We start from the raw sequence: 18,821 nt of genomic DNA on the forward strand, positions 1-18,821 counted from the left end.
GTAAGTCCTCTTGAGAAGTGAATGAGCTCTCTGCTGCAGGGTACATCACCTGGAAAGTCCTAAGATGTCACTGGCCTTTTTCTATTCTCCAGCCAGGCACAAGATACTGCTCTGAGGAAATGGTGCCAGCCATGTGGAGAGAATGTAGGGCCATACCTAACTGTTGCCATACTTAAATATATAACTCTCATGATAAAATATCTTCAACCTAGCTTATGGAAGAACAGCTGGCTTCCAGCTGAACTTGAACAGGAGAGGTGTTACCCTGACAAGCAAAAGAAAACTCTATGAATAATTTGTGTTAACTGTGCATTTTCCTGTGCCCGAAGATGCTCATTTGTAACTGACCAGCTCAATATTTGTGATGTCTCATCACAACAAATACACCCTTTGCCAACACTCCGGCAGACACCATTTGATATTTGTTGATGTGTCAGCCAATTCTTCAAAGTTTTTCTAAGGTGGACCCTGGCAGGAAGATTTTGGAAACACATACTGTCCAGAACACAATAGTTTGTCTCACCAGCCACACCTCTTACTGCCAACACACACAACTGTTGTTTTTTTTTTCTCCTTTGGACAATTTTCTCTTCTTCCTTGACCTTTAAAACTTGCATTCCTCTCTCCATACAACCCACTCTCATCAGAAATGACACAGTGGCTGTGTTCACAACCAGTCTACTCCAGTGTTGTTATCTCCAGCATGTTGTCTCCAAGACATGAAAGAAGAGAACTACCACAAGCTGAGGGAGGAGGCAGGGGAATCCATGCCTCTTATGCCTGCAAAGTGTGAGCCTAGAGGTGCACCAGGTGTGAGCTGACCACCCCTGTTTGCCTTCGGGGAATACAGGGGGTGCTCAGGTGTTTGCCTGCTCCCTGCAAGTGCTCTGCACTCAGCTGTGCCAACCACACTGACTTACTCTACTGTACCCACTCCTTATGGGGAGTTTTAATGCACCCCATGCACCAGAGCCACTTTCTGTACAGTCCAGTGCACCTTTTGCAATGACGTCTACAGCCTTTGTGTGCTTTAAAGTTCTTGTGAGGGTACATTAGTCAGACTAAGAGACACTTAATGATAACAAAAGCAATACAAATATCATAGGAAGAGAGATTCAACCTTCCTGTTTACATGGAAGTTGTGACATCATTAGAGATTACAAAGCTTCCCTACAGTGAAGAAATGCTACATATCAGTATCAGAATCCAAATAAGTTTTCATTGTTTGCTGGAAAAAATAGTCAGTAATGTATACTGAATTGAAATCTGACTTATCAAACTATGGCTTAAATCTGTGTGTGGTCCTCCTTCCCTCCCCACCCAACTAGTAATGCAATTACTTATTCTGAAGTCAGCCAGCAGCAGTCCTGCAAACAATTGTATGATCATGTGTGGGAGGGAGACAGAGGTTGTAGTAAAAAAAACAAAACCCAAAAAACAACACAATAAATACTACTTTCAAAGATGTGCTAATGGAAATAACAGTAATATGGATAAGTATATTTTGTTCAGGGTATAAATTGATATAAATTGTCATGTATAATATGACATAATACATAACCTCCTGTAAAAAAATTCTCCCAATATTTTAGTATATAGAAGATCCTGGGAATTTTTATGTGAACAGTACAACCACACACTAGTCACTCAAATTCATGTGTTATTCCACAAGTCTTAAGGTTGCGATCATGTCAGACTTGTCCTGGCCCCAAAGGCATGAGATCTGGCTGGCAGCTGCTTTCCACTGACAGTGGAAACACTCCATATATCGCCAAGTAAAGCTCTGGAAACTCATGCAAATGGTTGGCTGGAAAACTGTGATTTAGCTTTTCCCAAACCAGTTCAAGTGAATCTCACCCATTGTTCCTCATAACAATTCTTTTTATTTACTTTATTTGCAAAATCAAAGAAGACTTTGATGGCAAGCAACTGGTGGGGCATGTTTCCTGACCATGGTATCAGACATGCTTGGAATATACTTGACAAGCTTGCTGTTTCGTGTATAGATTCACCATGGAAATACTTATATTCTTCTTTGCATGGTTGCTTCCATGAAGAGATCCCGTTTCTAAGAAAAACAGGAGAAATGCTTAATGAACTGTAAAATTTGATTCCCTATTCTCCAGCTTCTTAACATTTTTAATACATTAAAAAGACTAGGAAATAGTAACTGTTTTCTACTCTGACCAATTAATTGTTTTCAAAAATTAGATGGCATCATAAACTGCACATTGTGGAACATGCAATTCCAGGCAGGTTGTTTGTTTTCTATAAGCAACTGAGTATATAATCAAGAATTAGAGTTTGTGTCACAAAATATTTGACAAATATCCATATATTAATTAGTTGGGAAGAGAGGAGGGAAGGAGGGAAAGAGGACCACACACAGATCTAAGCCATACTTTCATAAGTCGAATTTCAACCCAGTTTACATAACTGACATTATTTTTTCTAGCAAACAATAAATACTTGAATAATTTTGATTTACTGGTATGTAAAGTTTCTTGGTTCCAAGAAAGCTTTGTAACTTAAAACGATATCACAACTAGTTGTGTTTAGACAGTCTTTTTATAAAGTCCTTTTGTGAAGATTTATGCATGTTGTATAAGCTTTAGTGGCAGAAAGCAAAGCCCATGCACACATCTTTGTAAGAGCAAGGACAAAAAGAGTACAGTGCTTTTTAGGAAACTTTCCAGGAAAGTACAGCCGCATCTCCATTGATTTCCATCACAGTGCCTCCGGTTTATTTCTTTTAAAATAATGGCTTCATGTGAAATTGAAAAACAATTTAGGTGTGTGTTTTTATTTTAGTTTTAGTTTTTAAATATCCACTTTTTTATTCTGCAGAAGCAAAAGGTTACTCAACAAACCAAGCACTAGAACATGTTGTTCCTCTATCAATTGTCCTTTAACTCAGGAAATTTACAAAGCCTTCAGCAACACTAGATTTCAACCAGAACACACCTTACTTTGAAGGGTGATCATCTCTAAAGGTCCCATCATCAGATACTTGAATGCTTCAACCAAGAAATGCTGCCAGGGGAAAATCTATGTGATACTGCAAGTCTCACACAAAAAAAAAAAAAAAAAATAAAAGAGGGACTTGTTAATAACTTCTCCCACACATACAAGGTAAAATATAGAACTTGCAATATATTTTGGAAGTTCAGTCTATTCTCATGGACAGGGAGAGAAACACGTTAGGCAGAAGGGGCTATTATAAGAGCACAGATGACAATTAAAGAAAATTTCTTAGTGCATTGTATGGCAGCTCATGTACCCTTGCTTGTTTCTTTTAACTATCTGTTACTGATAACCACACTCCTAAGTGAAAAATAATCACAGAAAGGCACAGAGACATTAATCACTGCAATGAAGCCATTAATGCAAACCAAAATGTGAATTTTCCATTTGGAGAAATAACAAGTAAAAAATCACTGTACGCTTACTCATTTGCTAATGTGCCACTCAAAATTTTGCCTTCAGACTTGGAAATAAATTCTAGTAAGTGTTCAGTTATGGGATAACCTAACAACCATAAAGGGCTTTCAGTGCTGCTACTGCAGTCTCAAGTTTCCTATGTAGTTTTAACCTAAAGAAGTCGAATTTTGGGCCTTTACGCCAATTTCCTTCTTACATTTTAACATAGCAAGTGGTCTACCTTGTTCTTCAGTTAATTCATGAACTCAACATAAACCACAAACAAATCAGCTGCAATTCACTCTGGCTTCTGCTGTTAGTACAGACAGTGGAGATAAACCAACAATAAATTCTATTTATGATTCATTTTCCCAGACTAAAATCAGGTACAACAACGGCATTGCAGCTGCAGAAAGTATCATGGCAGGTACTTTCAGCAGGAGCATGCACTGTGCTGTAAAGCTTGTAACCTGCATATGATAAAGTTTTTCATTCAGCATCAGCCTGAGAGGGGCTGTGCTGTCACTGCCTGGCTCTTTATGCAAAAGGCACTGTAACAGCAGCCAGTCCTGCAATGTGATATCTCCAGCTCTCAAATCTCACATGCAGATGGAGAAAGACACAGCTGGTTCATATTCCCCAGCAGCCAGAGCTTCACCTCCCTCACCTGCAGCACCATGCCCCGGCCTCTTCACAACCTCTCTCAAAGTGGGGTTTGTCGAGCTGGGCAGCTGTGCCTGGTGCAGGGCAGCGGGGCAGGGCTCAGGAGCATGGACGGGCTGGTGGAACTGCTCCAAGATGTGCCAGCCACTGCCCGGTGCAGAACCACTCTGACACCATCATGTAGGAGCCCCCTTTCCCTTCTCCCACCCTCTAAGTTCAAACATATACTTGGGATATTGCTTTCAAAGATAAGAAACTTGAGAGACCTGAGTAGTGTTAGTTTGGATCAGGCTTTTTTTCTCAGCAGCACAGGAGAAGGTCTTCCCATTTTCTAGTAAAGCCCTCCCATAGCAGGGGCAGCCTCGGAAAGTCAGAGCCCCTGAGGCCATGAACAGGAGATACACAGGAAAAATAACACGGACCATAGCTGGCCTCTCAATGTCACTGCCAGCCCAAACATCACCAGCCTGTTCATGGTCAGCAGGCAGCAAGCAGGGGAAGGTACCACAGAGGTAATTCAGTCCCTCTCTCCCATGTGGAAGGCAGAGCCACACAGCTGAACACAAGAGGTCCCACGTGAATTACACTGCTTGACCTGGGCCACAGTGAAGACAGAACACAAATGGTTTATGGCATAGTCACAGGAACAGCTTTCCCCTGGGGGCCTCTTGCAGCATAGAGCAAGATGGTCTCCCCAGATCCCTCTTCAAAACATCTCTCCTGCTTGCAGGCTCCAGGAGGGAATAGGGGTGGCTGACCCACTCTTCACAGAGTACTGCCAGCTTGCTTCCTCACTCTGGACCAGCTTCACTGAATGTATTCTTAATTTACAGCAATGTCAGAAAAGAAATGGCTTCTATTCTTTGAAATATGTTTAAAGTCTTTCATAGATTTGATATTGAACTATCTAAAGTCACATTTTAAAATAGAAATAGAATCAGTCCTGAAATAAAGGCTAGTCTGTGCATATACACTTTTTTGTATTATTGAGCCAGTATCATGTCAATTATTATAAAAATCTTATCTTTTTAGTTACGTGTCCTTATTGTCAGTATTTGACTGGTGAAGACTAAATATTGTTAGAGTACTATTTGCTTTGTCATTTATATACATTCACCATTTTTTCAGTGTAAGAATTCCAGGCAGTTGACAGCTGACATATTATTACCCAGTACAGAGATGAGATATAATATCTCATCACAGTGAAGAAAGGTGTGTGCAAGAAAGATAAATTAGTCTTGTGACTGAGTGTATCTTACTGAGACTCAGAAAAGTGTGGTACTGCTCCTACCTTTGCTACATTTGCTGTGCAACCCTGCAGACATCCTTTAGTAGCAGTAAAAGAAAATATTTTCCAGTCATACTGCAGTCTTGTGAGATACAGGCAATCTCCTGTGAGATACAGGCAATCTCTGGTGAGATAGTTGGGCATTGAGATGTTCTGAAAGGGTGAAGGGAACCAAAAAGAAGGAAAAAAAAATAAAAAAAGGAAGACGTCTCTACACAGGCAGAGTTTAAGCTCTCTCCACTGGTAAAACCTGTCTTCTGTCTGAGCATTAGCACTGAAGAACTCAGGTTTGCACACATAGAACTGCCCAGACATATCCTGTGTCTCCCCTTGTCACACAGCACTGCAGGGCAAAGCAAAAAGCAATAGATGCAGCCTTTCCTGTTTACTATTATGGGTGTGGTACATCAACTGCTCCTGGCCCTAAGATTAGAAAAACAATTGGAATTGGGCCTCAGGATGTGTAGCTACTCTCTCGTGCTTGGTCAGTTAGATGCTTACAGATATTCCCTACAATACCATTCAAATTCATAACTAATATTTCAATCCCTTCTGTTCAGGTGCAGGAACACTGCAATGAAATTCAGGATTAGTTCTGTCCTGAAAAAGCACAGCTAGAAACAAAAAGTTTTAAAAAAGATTGCCATTCTACATTAAAACTTCCAGGGATGTCTGCTGGTTTTGCTTTTACATATCAAGCTATTAAAAATGTGAATGTCTTGTAGCCTTGTGGAAACCTCAAAGGGATCTGCTGAAGCCACAGGTGAAGCATTTCAAACTAGGATGGCTCAAAAGCAAAGCCCTTGCTCCTGGAATCCCTGGGTTTGTAGGGAATATGCACCCTCTTTCCTAGCAAGCAGACAAGCATTTTTGAACAGCTGTGCTTCTGAACACTGTTGTACTTTGCACTTAGTTTAAATAATAAACATTTGGCAAGACTTGCCTTCTCTAAGACTGTGCATATTTTAAGGGAGGAGTATTTCTAACGTGTTGGTTATAATTTAATGAACATGCAGTGTAGTTAATTTGAAGGAATAAAAATTGTTCAGATATCCTGGTTTGAGTTTTTTGTTTTGTTTTTTGTGGGGTATGGTTGGTTGGTTGGTTGGTTGGATTTTTGGCAGGAGGGTTGGTGGGGTTTTTTTGCTAAATTTTGGTGTTTCTTTTTTGTCTTTCAAAGTAAATAAGATACAGTTTTATGAAATGTATGTTCTAATATAGTTACAGAAAAGCCTACTTATTTCTAGAAAAGCGTACTATTTTCTAGAAAAGGTGACTGTCATATTTATGCTGTCATTATTGCATTTATTAACTAGCAATACTGGAGTGAATCAATATGAATAATTTCATAAAGTATGAATATCTACAATCAAAAACAGAGTATAGGATGTGGGGGCTGCAAGGGGAGGGAAATTTTACTGCACTTTGTAGCATAACTGAGTGTTTCTTGTACTAACTCTTAGTACTTAAACAGTCAAGTAATCCTGTACTCTAAGAACAAGATCTTTTTGTACTTGCTTACCTTTAAAATCCATGAAACAATACTGAATTTACACAGGGCTACACACAGCTGCTAAGTTAAGAATGTGTTGGTTAATGGTCTAAAAATTTACTATAAGATAGATAGCACTGTAATAGATTCGTAATAAATGACCATGCCAAATGAGGCCTGATCTCAGTATAACTTTCTATTTTAGTGAATTGTCATTGAGGCTTTCATGGAACAATGCATCCTGAGCAGGCATCTAAATGAAAAGTCATCATCTAAAAAGTCAAGCAACTTTTCCAGTTATAAGAAATGCCATGGAAAGAAAATTAAATACAAACAAAGGGGAAAGCTAAAAAGAATAGCTAAAGCAGGATGGCTGGGTATGAGTTCTGCAAAATCCTTCAATATTTAAAAAATGTGTAGGAATTAAAAAAAACATATAGGTAATAATGAGCTTTCAGATAAGTATATTTCTTCTAAGATATCCACATCAAAAACATTTCAGCAAGGAGAGACAAGATTATGGTATCGCAGGGTAATATCAGAGATGTTTGAAATTTGCAATAGAAAACTGGTCCTTCTGGGACATTCAGTGAACAAGATGTTCAGAGAGTCTGCTGCTTGGAGTAGTTACAAATCAAAACCATGTAAGAAATATTATAGATGCTGAAATCTGCAAGAAAGACAGATTATCCTTTCTGGATTTTTTTAATGTCAGTTCTAGAAATCTTTAATCCTATAGATTCAGAAAAATCCAATTATCTTATCCTGAGAAAACTCAGCAGAGATATGAAAATGGAAAATAATTTAATTATCAGCATTCCTAATGTAAAAGAAAAGACAATCAAACCAAACCAAACCAACCAACCAACCCCAAAAAACCCAAGAATTTTGAGAAGCAAAATTTCTGAAATGTGGCTTTCCCACATTTCTCTCTTTTCTGGGTACTTGGGTGCCCCCAGAGTTTCCCCAGTAGGAGCACTAATCTTGGTCTGTCTCTACCTTCACAACATTGACAGAAAGCTTTAGTCAAAAAGGTTTTTCTCTTCTGAAGGCTCGAAGATGTCAGCATTAGGTTTTATTTGCAGCAGTCACTCAAGCCAGGGTACAGCAATCTCGTAGTATTATTGAAATATTTTATTCTTCTTTTGTAGAACTTTCAGGGTTTGTTTTTGTTTTTTTTTTTAACTTTCTGCAGTCCAGTGGTTACTGATGGAAAAGAATCAGCCTGTTGATCCCTGTTTCCTTTCCTGAAGCTCTGTCCTGAGCAGATGTGTACTGCTTGAATTAAAAAGGCACTTGCTTGTAGCTTCTTTGGATCATCCGTGAAATTCAGAAAGGACTGTAGCTGCCTCAGCAGCTATTAGCTAAACCCAATATTATCAGTTAAATTAATACTGAGAAAAATCTTCATGCTCAGGAGGAGGAAAGTAGCATGCAGTTGGCAAGGCAGCTATATTAAACCAGATACCAATCTCAGGAGATCCAGAATTAATTAGGAGTAATTGAAATCTACTTCTGCACTGAAGAGAGTAATTTTTTTATGAATATATATATCTTCTTATCTTTATGTTCGAATCTGTAAGATTATGATCACATTTTTAAATGTTACTTTGGTTCGATAACTGAAAATTATATCTGATTATAGTGTCATTGTATTAGCATTGCTCTAGATAAAACATTTTCCAAAAATAAAAAAAAAGAAATAAAGTGTCCCACAATTAGGAAATATCACAAGCAAGAAGCCTACACAATGTTATTTCTAGCCTTTTATAGGCACAGAAGCTGAAAAGTGAAAGGTAAAATAAGTTCCTTAATTTTCAGCCATATTTTCTAAATGGTGATGACATTTACCAGATTATCTGCAGCGTGGTAGATGTGGCCTTACTCTGTACAAATATGCATAGGCACAGATATATTCAGTCTGGTCTGACTTCTAAGGGTATGGTGATGTTTTTTAACCATTTTTCTATGTACAGCTTGCTTCTACTTCCACAGTACTAAAATATCACTAAGGGAAAAAAATTATCTTTTCTTTTGCAACACTTTTACACATCTGTGCAAGTTTAAGTAACCATGTAGCCAATGAGACAATAATAAGGCCCATGGTTGCTAGAGGGAATTCTACTCTGTAATTGAATCAGCCCATGTGGATCTCAGCTCTCAAATCAGATGAAATGCAGACTGTTGTGTTTAGGTATGGCTGTGCTGACTGTATTGGTTTCCTCACGACTTAAGATACCTATCAACCTACTGCACTAATGACAGGGCTGGTCTGTAACAAAATTTCTCACAGTGAAGAACAGTTATATGTTAAGAGAAAAGGGAATACAGAGGGGGAAAAAAGCTCAGCTACTTCCTTTTTTTCAGTACTGCTCAAGATATTAATTGCAGAATGTGAAGCACATTCTGCAAATATCTGAATATTGATTTCCTCATAGTGCTGATGTTATCAGTTGTGCTTGTTTCTCTCCAGTGTATCTGTTTGCCCAATTCTGTTGGTCTTTTACTTCTGCTACTTAACAGCAAAAGCTGAGGATGTTACTGCCTCCCAGTAATAGTTGGTAAACAGATGCTTTTCAAAGCAACAGCTGCACTTTCACAAAAAACTTTAATTTTCTTTTACAATTTTACAATGAGGTGAAGCAGCTGGAATGCTCTGGAGACAAAGGATCTCATGAATAATTCACTTGATACCTAAAGGTGAAGTATGAGTCTTCTGAAATATGGGTGTCTTCATTAAATAAAATTGCCTCCTGTCAAGGGCAGTGAGAGGGTTTTGGGAGGAAGGCAATGTTGTTTCCATTTGAGACCCCAGAGAATGATGGTTGACAGCAAGGTGGAATTTAATGTCAGTATAATTTTTTAAACTTTTTGTTTAATATTATCCTTTAAATAATTTCAATATAAAAATCACTTGAGTTCAGTACTCTGGAAAATAATGCAAAGTAAAAAAATCAGCAGGTATATAGATTACAAATGCTTGTAGCCAGTGAAAAAGAACAGATTATGCCTGTTTACACATATGGCTAAAATTGCATACTGCAGCATACAAGGTGTTTTATCCATTTTTTTAGTATGAGGTGGTGCTGGACACCCTCCTGGGTGTTTCTGAGGGGTGTCTGGGTTTCCCCCAGAGCTGGCTCAGCAGGCCCAGCATCCTGGGGTAGTTCTGCACTTTATCTGTGGGTTGCAAGCACCTACTGGAGCATAGTTTTGTTAGGACCCAGCCAGATCCTTGGCATTCTTACACACACACACACCCCCGAGGCAGAGCATAAACTGCAGACACTTAACATCCTTGTGCTGTCTCACTGGCAGCTCCATAAGAGATGCCACTTTGGTTAATTCCTACAGAGCAGGAGTGCCAATTTGGCTCTGTCTAGCTCAGGATGTGGATGGAATCATGGAGTCTTTGTTGGTAGAGAAGGTTGAAGGGATCTGAGGCAAGGTCAGAGGCTGCAGCTCTCCTCTAAAATACCTGCCTGCTCAGATCAAGACGCATCTCAGCTTTCAGGCAAGCCCCTAAAGCTCACACAGCATGTAAATGTTACTGTTGGCAGGTGTGAGGGAGCAGGCAAATGTCTTAATTGGGTAGTAAACATTGCATTTAATAAATTGCACAAACACTCCAGAGTGAACTTATGGGCAGGTGGTTTGGAAAAAGGTGCTGCAGCATCTCGGGGTGGCCAGGACACCAAATGTTTAGCTGAATTTTTAATGGGCTTTAGAGCCTTCATTGACCTAAGTGTATAATAATCTCCTATAGTCTCTTTAGCTAGTCTCAAGCTACCTTCAGTACATCTACTTAGGTTATACCTCTGTCTTTGCCTTAGGAAAAAGGTACCATGAGATCTGTGAGTTAACCGTGATCCCACAGCTGGTGAAGGAAAGGTGAATATTCTGACTGTAACATCACTAAAAATCTCCCACTAAGTATTTTTTTCACATTTCTACCCTCAACTGTCTGTATTTGTGAATATTGCAAATAGGTGCAGTCTTCTAGACAAAACTACTGTATCATAAAGTTCAATTTACTGTCTACCCCAGCTAGATACAAAAAGCAGAGCTGATCCCACTGGGAAGCTTTTGACCAGCTTTAATGAGAGCTCTTCTACTTGCAGGTACTTTTTGATGACAGTGCATCACTGCTATTTTGAATCAGCCTGAGTTTGGTGCACTGTGAAGAATTTTGCTCACAATGATTCAGCTGCAGTGCTGTTAGCAGCATTAGCATGGACAGTGCTGCCAGCAGAAACCTCAGGAGCAAGGATAACTGGCATGATACTGAGAGCAATACAAAGCTGTTGACAAATACAGCTCTTAGTACCACTGACTGTGCTAAGCAAGGATGGAAAGCCTCCTGCAGCTTGCTTGGTACAAGCACAAGTGCAAAGTCATTCCTTGGGCTTTCAGATTGTCTGGCTGAACCAGGAACACTATGGGAGGCTGCTGATTGATGCTGTCTTGCTATGATTCTGTGCTAAAAATGCAGTGTCTTTTCAGAGTTTTCCTCCTCGGTTTTCTGTGGCTTTTATGCTGGCAACATACAGTACTGAATGGGTAACACCTCATTTTTTTACTGAACTTCAAACTTCCTTGGTCTGGTACCTTTTTTGCTCCTAGCTGCATTTCTGTGAAGATGCCTCATGGCCCTAGCATGCTAGCAATTACAATGTATTAAATCCTAGGGACAGCATAACACATTCTTTTACCTCATTGAGGACAACTGAAAATTTATGGGACAAAAACATAACACCTGTTAAATTTTAGAATCAGTGAACTTCTAGTATTTCATTCTTCATGCAGGCTTTCTAATTCAGTATTTTAAAATCTGCATTTCTAGGCAAAGATCAAATAGTATCTCCTTTTCCTGGTGGAAAAGAGAAACTTTTCCCTAAACTCTCTCCTGAGTGACTAATGGCCATACTTCTGGAATGGATGTGAGCATTGTATCTATTCTGAACCCTCTTATCACCGTTTCCAAGGTGTTTGCAAAGGATGACAAAAGGCTGTGGTACAGAAATTACTGTGATGGCAGGTTAGAATTCTAAGGCTTGTGTAGTTTTTCATTCCAGAAACAGTTGCAATGATTTAAGATGCTGCCAATCCTTGCTCTCCTCACTGCCCAGGCCCTGTTACACTTTCCAAATCTCTTACAAGTAACATTGATGTGATTCTAAGCCAATATCATATGATACCTAGCACTTCAAGATCAGCTGCCTCTCAAAGTAATTTGAGATCTGTTACTAAACTACTAGATTTCACAGTAAAGTGGCTGAAGGACCATTTTTCTCTACTGATTCCAAAACGGTGGACATTGAAAATGTGGTTGTGTTCATCTCTGTCAAGAGGACAACAAAGAGTTGGTCAATAACAATTTCTATTTTTGCAGCTATTTCTTTACTGAATGTGATTCCAAGACCTAAGCTACAAATGTGTAAAACCAAAGGAAATAAATGCAGAGTTAAACTCTGCAGCTGATGACCAAATTAGTTATTGCACAAACATTTTTTAAGTGCTGTGTCATTTTAGTGACTACTAATTGATTGCAAGCCACTTAAATAAATATAATCAAATAAACCAAACCTTTCTAAGAATCATAAAAGAAAAACTACTCTCTTTGGCTCCACAGTCCTCATTACTTGGCTAGATGCATTTGCTGAGGCAGGGCTCCACTAGACTGATTCAAGCCAGGATAACAAATCACATATTCCAGATGACAAAACATTTTCCATCAGGCTATCTTTCAGAGGTAAATCTCTTATATTGGCAATTCCTATCTTGTGACTAAAATTTATTGCAATTTGAACTGAATACTCTTTATTTTCAGAGACAGTGAATGTCAGTTTGAAATTGTCAATAACCTGTAATAACTAAAAAAGTTTCAAACCCTAGTGTGCCTAATCTTAGGAGAAAATAATGAAGTACAGATTTTAAAAGGTCTTTATCAAAAATTCTTCATGTACACTAAAAATGGAGAACTTGGGAAAATGTATGAAAGGTTCCATTTTATTCTGCAGCTGACCTGACACAGCACATCTGCACTCCTGAATATAGGCAGCATGAAGAAACAGCTTGAAATATATATTTGCAAGGCTTACACCAGTCCTCATTAAAATGCTTTTGTGCCCCGAGTGACCTGCTGAAAGAACTAAGTTTGAATGCTTGGTTTGGGAGGAGGGGAGTTTCAGTTTTGACAATAAAAAGTATTATTTCTTCATATAAGCTTTGTATTTTCATATAAGCTGTGAGACATTCTCCCACCTTCCTCTCTTGCATATTAGGAGCAATACTGGTTAGAAAGCAGGAGTAGTAGCCTCAGGTCAAAGGCAGGTATCCAGGCATGTAAAAAGATGTTCAGTTGACTTCACTGCAGAGTGATAATTAGTTACACTCAAATGATGTCCCTTGAGGTAATGCACTTGAAAGAAAATCTGGCATACAGCTCAAAGTTTTCTGGGGCCATGGCCTCAGATCCTCAGCCAAGTATGCTCATATGTATTGCATGTTTCTTTACAGCAAAAGGTGGAAAAAAAAATTTGCCATTACAGTGTATAAAGCTAGGTAACAAAAATACTAGAATTGGCCTGGGTGGAAATCCACAACAGCACCGGAAGAAACAACAGAGCAAAGCAGCAAGGCCACAGCATGGTGGAAGAGCCATTCCCCTCCCTGTTATCTCAGCATTGAGACAGACCATAGTCATAAAGACATGTGAAAAGAAGAAGCAAACAGAGCAGCTATCTTAACGAGTATTTATGGAGGATAAAATAAACAAGGTTGTTCAGCAAAAATATTGTCCCATAATAACAGTCAATACCTAGAGACTTTAAAAACCTGTCCAAACCCATTTGTTGTCACCCACAGAGAGGAACCCAAAAGATGTAGTGAAGACCTGAAAGCTATTTGCTGCTGCCTTCCATGGCATACAGGTGATCCTGCCAAAACTTGTCAGACACGCACATGTCTTAGTGCTTGCAAGTATGTGGGCATGAGAGTGTGAGTGGGTAAAATCAACTTACTCAGGGAATTATAAATTAAAATCATGTTCTGCCTGCCTACAGTCTTGTACTGTCTTTTGTTGCACTAACAACCTATGAGGACTATGTATCTCCAGTCATGTAATACTTTGCTGTGGACTCTGTTTTCTTGAGCTGAATGGATCAGAAATTTTGATTCTGTTCTCACAACACTTCTTTCAGAAATTTCAGGTTTGGGTAATTGTGGGCAAATGGAGTTTTCCAATATATACAGCAAGTCAAACTCAGTTAATGGTTTTGAAAGTGAAATCAGACAAGTTTGGGTGGAAATATATGGCATGATTGCTTATGCAGAGAAAGAGCTGGCTCTGGTAACTCTGTTAAAGTCTTGCAAATCAATATCCTGAATTGGTGTGGTCAGTCCAGATGCTGTTATCATACAGCTGTGCAGAGAAAAATGACCCAGAAATTATCTCACAGTTCACCCTTCAGCAAACAAAGAGGACATCACAAGAAACAGCATGGGAGATGTGTTTTTTCCACACTCCTTTGCTATGCAGTATATTCAAAATTTTCATGGAGTCTCTTCTTTTGCTTTTCTCTTAGCTTGGCAGAAACACCTGTGCCAAAAAAGCTGTTTGTTTTTTGTCCTCATGTTTGTTTTTTGTCCTCTTTTAACACAAGTTCTCTCTGCTAGTAAGAATTTCTGAAGTGACCAAACACGGTCCTGTTAGCAAAAAGGGTCAAGGACCCATTAGTGGTCTCTGTCTCATGCTGAAAGATCACCTTGTAGGCATTATCAAGGTTGTGCTGCATTCTAAACACAAATAAATAGGAATCCTGAATAAAACTTTGACCTCCTGTACAGCACCAACTCCCAAACCAGCTCTGTTGCCCAACACTTGCAAGATTTCAGTGTCAGCAGCTGATTTCTCACTTTCCTCTGAGACAGTAGCTACTTTGGCACTCCTTTAGGCTCCCTGTAAGATGCTGTTATCCCAGAAAAAAAGAGGGGCAAGCTGATGTCTGAAAAAAACCCCAGGCATCATGGCATATGTGCTGCCCTACCCCTCTCAGAACAGGTCTTTACATAGACTTGATTTTGCATGTGAACACATAAATGCCATTATCAGTCACTTAGAAAAATGCTACTTAAATACAAAGTATTTCAAGGATTCTATTATATAAAAATAGCTTTATTGTCTTTGTGGCACACTTTTGAGTTTTAAGAATGAATTACAAGTGTGACCTGACTCTTGTAACATGGGGTTTAATATTCTTTTATCTCTTCTTAGGAGGTAGGTTCTGTGCTTTTAATTTTGGCATTACTTTTTTCCCCCTTGCTACTAAATGCCCATGTTGCTACTTATTTGAATTGTATTACAAAAGTTTTGTTAAATAAATGTGCCTGGGATTTGTGGTAAAATGGGGGGGGGGGGGGGGGGGGAGGGGTGTAGAATTTATTATCCTTCATTCTTGTAGCAGTTTAGCCCAAATGAAACTGGGATTCTTCTACATAAGTAAGTCTTAAGAGACACAAATGCCTCACTACAGGAGAGTCTGTGGGTACCTGTTCAAGTCCAAGGAAAAGTCTGAGGGAAGAACCAGGTTTCACTTCTCTGGGGCCCTCCTCTTCCCTGTGGTTGACTCTGAAAATGTGCTACATTACCCCTTAACAACCTGTGGTAAATTCTTCCCTTCCCTTTCTCTAAGTGTATGGAGACTGGGGAGTGTTTCCACATTTCAGCCCACCTCAACTTCTTCTGTTCCACATGTTACCAGAATATTTATCTTCTGAACTCTTCTGTGGGATCTGAAAGCATGCTAGACCTTAATAAAACACATACAAGATCAACAGAAGACTGCCCCTAGATATTTCCACTGCTGAGCCAAGTAAGTGGAGAGAAGAGACTGATGAATGACTCCATGGCCACACATGGGAAAGAGGGAAAAGTGTTTCCAAATGTTGTGTTAAAACCTGTAACATATTTCTTAAAACTCTCACATTTCAAGTCAAAATCCCCCGAGACAGAATTTCTGACCTTCACTATGTTTAACTGTGTGTTTCCACATGTGCCACTGCAAAAATGCTGAGTAGGCATTTGAGATTTACCTTCAGTACATCATTTTAGCTTAAAAGATGCTTACTGTGAATCCAGAAACTTTGTTCTGAAATTGGTTCAATTTCACTGCAAATACTAAGCAGAGCACATAATGCTACCTAAGCAAACTCCACTGACATTACAGATGATCAGATACCAACATGTTTAAGAAATATAAGCAAAAAGCACTTGAAAGTCTACCAAAAAGCTATATTCCTTTCAACAAAAAATATCAAAGAAACAAGGTACTTTATTTCTAACACTAGCAAATAGTACCATGGAACAGAAGTGGATCTGTAGAGTAAAACAACTGCTTTTGAAGACCTTGACTCCATGCTAAATGTATTTGATGGGAGGTGTTCATAATTTTAGATTCTCTTTTGTCTAGCTCTGTACATCTGATCCCCTCATTAGCAGGTGGAACATATTTCTAATTTAGTTTCTCTCAAGAAGGATTCAGAGACCAGTGCTCTGTGACCAGTCTGCAGTGTAAACCAAAGTGTACTAAGTGTGAACAATCACAAGGTTTGGTTCAAAATTCATGCCTGGTCCAAACTAAAAGGTTATTGTTAACCCCACAAGTCTTGCAGTCAGGGTTATAAAACAACTCCTTTGAGAGGCAACCAAATTAAAACAAAAAAAACCAACCCGATCTTATCTGAAAAGTTACCTATCCCTTTTTCTAACTTGCTTGTTTCATCCAGACACAGCTCTCCCATAAGTATTCACAAAGCCACATTGTGTCTCTTTCAAACTCAAATTTAAATTCTCTTTCTATATTTTCTTTGCTGCCAGGAAGGTTGCAACCATGAGAACTGCTTATTTTGCTCACTAATAATTGCCACCTTGCACTGCCCCGTCTTCCTGCATCCAACTGTCTTGTTCTCAGAATCCAAGAGAGAGACAGATCTTCAGGTCAATAACTGGCATCTCCCTTCAATGTCTGCAGAGCGCTGACAGAATGAGGTGCTGCCCTGTACCTGTGGCATAGAGATGTTACAGTAACACAAAACTAATAACAGAGCCCTTCTGGCATCCAACCTACTGCATCTGTGTCACTCCTCCAAACAAGGTTATTCACACCCTCTTTAACCTCCCATGTGCAATCGTTTTTAAAGTAAGAAAGAGCCAAATATTACTTTTTGCACAGAAACACGTCAACATGTAGTCTATACTTGTCTCCCTAAGCTTCAGCAAAAACCAGGTCCTTCCTAAGAAACAGGGCAGAGGTGTTAACAGTTATCACTGCTCTACTCTTCCCCCACTGCACCTCACAGCAGAGAATCACAGAAAAACAAAACAACAAAGCCAAATGTTAGCATTCTGGGCACGGGGCTAGAAATCTGAGCTAGTATTAGCAGTCAGCAGTTCTGATTTCCTAAATTGCTTTGGCCAAGTTGCTTTGGCCCTGTTTACATTAGATTTCCAGCTGTACGAAGAAATAGTTCAAATATGAAAGCTTAGATTTTTCTAAAGCCCCTAGTGCTAGGGATTTCCTCAGTTGATGGATTCTTAGTCTCAGATACCTTTTAAAGAGGTTCTCTGCAGTATCTCAAATCACAAGATGCTTTTAAATTTCAGATTTCATTTAATTTGATCCAGTTGTGCTGCCTCTCAGCAAACCAGCAATTTTGTTAAACCCTTTTCATTTAAAAAAACACTTTGAAGAATATTTTAAATGCATGTCAAATAAAGTCTCAGTGGTGTCCCATGACAATGTGAGTTCCTGTACTCGTATTTAGCTCAGATGTCTCCCACTGAAGTCCTAATTATATATCCTACTTATACCAGTAACTAAGTAGGAATTTTAAAGCTTTCCCCCATGTCAGCAAATGAAAGCATGTGAATGGAGTTTTCACCTTCCTTCTCAGGTTCTACATCCTCAGAAGACAGACAAGTGGCAAAGAGACAATACTCCTAGCTGGGTGGTTCACAGAACTGAACACTCCAGACTTGGCAGTGAACCAGCAGCAGAGTGCTACAACTATTGACTTGCATGGCCCATGGTGCAGTCTCACAACTGGTGGTGCAAACTAATCTGAAACCAGAACCTGAATGAATCATCCCTGCTCTTGCCCATGGCCATGTCCTCCCCTTGGAGCTTGGTTTAAAACCAGGAAGAAATGCAATGAGTATGCTCAACCTGATCACCTGGCTGAAAATCAACTCTGCAAAAAAACTGAAAGCCAGCTACCGTGGTGAGCTGATTCAGCTCCCCACTGACCTCATGAATGTTAGCACTGGTCAGAATAGAAGAGTGGTGAGCAAGAGGGGAGACCAGCTGATATTGCTATGTTCTTAGACTGGCTTAAACTGTTCATAAAAATATCCTCTGAAATGTTTAACAAAATGGCATTGGCAGCACTGAACTGGTGCACAGGGAATATAAGAATGTGCTAAGTACTGGCACAATAGGGCCATGCCACTCTCCCTTTTTCTTGCATTTCTGAGCATGTGGCTATGCCACTTCAGCTGAGTCACCACTGGGAGTAACTAGCAGAAATAGGAGCAAAATTTATTTGCTTGGGTACCCACCAATTTTAGAACTGACTGCAGAAATGTAAACGGGCACCAACCAGGTCTCAGCAGATCTGTCTGCCTGTTCCTTCTTCCCTTACATGATGTGCACACTGTGAATCCATAGTTCCTCAGGCTCCAGCCTCCGCCTCCCAAAATAAGAAGCTGCACAGATGTCTGATGCCACACCTGTCCATTACTCCGTGCATGACTGTGGTTCTTGATATTTCAAACCCTTGGAAAGAAGACAATATAAAAATCAAGATCTCTAGAGCTTCCAGAAACTGCACATGAGGGTGTTCTGTCATAATAACTGAGTAAATCAAACAGCATAAACAAAAATCTTCATTACCACAAAA

General features: G+C 39.4%; 1 protein-coding gene across 1 annotated transcript in view; it reads left to right on the forward strand.

Annotated features, from left to right (window-relative positions):
* RBBP7 (RB binding protein 7, chromatin remodeling factor) overlaps positions 1 to 18,821 on the forward strand; it is a 34,842-nt gene that overhangs the window by 1,598 nt on the left and 14,423 nt on the right. The window lies entirely within an intron of this gene.

Source organism: Pseudopodoces humilis, chromosome 2 (genome assembly GCF_049639895.1).
Source record: "Pseudopodoces humilis isolate 2021_Gansu_Grassland_sample_001 chromosome 2, ASM4963989v1, whole genome shotgun sequence".
In the NCBI taxonomy this organism is placed as follows: domain Eukaryota; kingdom Metazoa; phylum Chordata; class Aves; order Passeriformes; family Paridae; genus Pseudopodoces; species Pseudopodoces humilis.